Here is a 2,579-nt window from a genome sequence, read left to right as displayed (position 1 = left end):
ACTATTTATATGAGTTAGGGCCTTTCTCTATTAAGGTAACGATATGTATGTACATATTAATGTATGTGCATGTGTACTCAATAAACATTTGGCTTGGATAAACATTTCAAAATTATTGGAAAACGAATCTCTTTTTCAAGTCAAACTTGCGAAAACACAGTAGGGAAAATCTCAAGTTTTGAAATTACACAAAAAAACGTCGACAAACGTAGACACTTAATATTGGGTCGTAGATTACGGATCCGTTTACCGTTTTACCAGATCAGGTCATTTTACCAAGATATTTTCACCTTCGATGGAAAAATGAACAAGTTGGGAACGGTCAAATGAAAATATGCAATAATATTTTTTTTATAAAATAGGAGGAAATGATGTTACTCATACGCCATGTCGTACATTGCGTATGAATAACATTTTCCATGTTAAAGCGTATACAGCTCTCAAGAAAACGGTCAAGAAAAAAAAATTGTAATTATTTTGTGTATGTAAATATGTGGTACTGCCCAAAATGTATTCAACAAAGTGTGATGATTTTGACATTGCTCTCATAAGAAACAGGCTATAATGTCAAACTAAAATGAATTCTTAACCCATTTGAATTTTTTTTTTTCAAATTTGAATTTGTTTAAAAAAATGTTACACACAAATTTTTCAAGCAACAAATTTTCTTAATAAACATGAAATTGTTAAGAGATAAACCGCCGAGGAGAGCAAGTAAGTACATTTAAAGTTGGGTAATAAGTAAATACGTTCGACTTTTCTTAAATATTTAATGTAAGGAAACCAAGATGAAACGGAGCAAAACATTTGAACGGTGCGCTGTATGCAATAAAAGTCAGGACACGAAAATAGTGCGATGTTTTAAACCACCTAGTTGCGAATTAAGACGGCAGCGATGGGAAGAAAGCTGTGGTGTTGTACTACGTGATTCATCTCGCGTTTGTGAAAACCACTTCAAGGAAAGTGATTTCATTAGTGGTCCGTCCGAATCAAGCACTTTCAAACGAGCTCGTTTATACCCAGGCACAGTCCCAATGCCATACGAAATAACTGAAACAAGCGAGGATTTAGAACGCGATGAGGATACATTGAGAACAGAAATATTTCTTCTTACCGAAATAATTAAAACCATGCGAGCAAGTTTGGAAGAGCTTAATTTAAAACTGCTCGAAGCGAAGTCTTTAATGGAAAACTATTTCGCATGAAAAAAATTTAATTTCAAAATTATTAGTTAAGCTCACATATAAAATTGGAAACAAATGTAAAATCCTACTTTTCTAAGTGTCGAATAATGTTCAGGAAAAAAAATTTAAATATAAAAATAAACGCACAAAAGCATAAAACTTGGGAAATTAAAAACAAGAAAATTGCTAAAACTATTTTATAAACAATTTGTTTTATTTTATTGACAAAATATATATATTCCAGGTAATGTAAATAAAACAAAACTATAATCGAAATAAAAGCCTAGGTGCTGACAAGATACATGCAAAACTAAGGGTTAATTCGTTTGTTTATACTTTTTGACATAATAGTACCTTAAAAGAGAGCCGCACTGAATTGTCAATCACACCTTGTTTAATACACCTTGGTACTGCCCAAGGAAATAATGGAACGGGCATCACAAAAAAAACTTTAGAAAACCATAGAAGAAAGCGTAGAAAATCTTTAAGAACTGCATATTGCCTTAAGGCAATTTGACACAAGAAAATTGAGAGCTGAATACTAAGCTTACGGTTTGAATTTTTTTTCAATCGCAATGCGAATATCTTGGAAAAATTAACTGATCTAGAAAAATGGTCTACAGATCCGTGATCTCCGACTAAAAATTAAGATTATGTGTCTCGGCGTTTTTTTGTATCATTTTAGCGTCCCTATAGCCTACAGGATATGAAATAAGAACCACACGTTTGACTAAAATTAATAGGAAAAAAACTATTGATTGTGCGAACATTATGGCATTGCCGCCAACGGAAATTATCTGGCAATATTGGGTATTGATGTTTAACAATATTCTGTAAAATATATACAAAAACCAGCACTTCAACTTTAACAAATATAAGTAACGTTTTTAGGTATTGTAGGACTCATAAGTGTACAGGTGTTCGTGTGCTCATGCGTTCTTATAACTAACTAGACCTTAAGGGCCGGTTGCCAAAGCCTGGTTCGTTATCGACGTTACCAATACCGTGTTATATGCATGGAGTCGAAAACGTCGATAACGATGTTAACCGATGATTTGTGTCAACCAGGCTTTGAGCGACCGGCCCTTAAGATTTAGCTGCTAAGATTTCAATTGTAGCGGGTAAGAACCGTTTTGTAAAAAGACGCTATACGTGCGGTGACCATTCGCACCGATTTTGACGGGACAGTACCGATTTCGAGAAAATTGTCCCGCTGAATATTTTTTAAAAGTCGGGACGTGTAAGTGTCCCGATTTTTGATATTTTACCGATTAAGTCCCGATTTTCAGTGTTTTCTTTATTAATTTATTAAAACTGTCCCTGTATTCTGGCCCAAAAACAATTTTTCGTACAAACGAGGCAGCACTTTCTTTATCACAAAGGTCACAGGATATA

Source organism: Rhagoletis pomonella, unplaced genomic scaffold, assembly GCF_013731165.1.
Source record: "Rhagoletis pomonella isolate Grant_MI unplaced genomic scaffold, Rhpom_1.0 Rhpom_scaffold_00002, whole genome shotgun sequence".
NCBI classification, from domain to species: domain Eukaryota; kingdom Metazoa; phylum Arthropoda; class Insecta; order Diptera; family Tephritidae; genus Rhagoletis; species Rhagoletis pomonella.
This window is presented reverse-complemented; position numbering follows the sequence as displayed.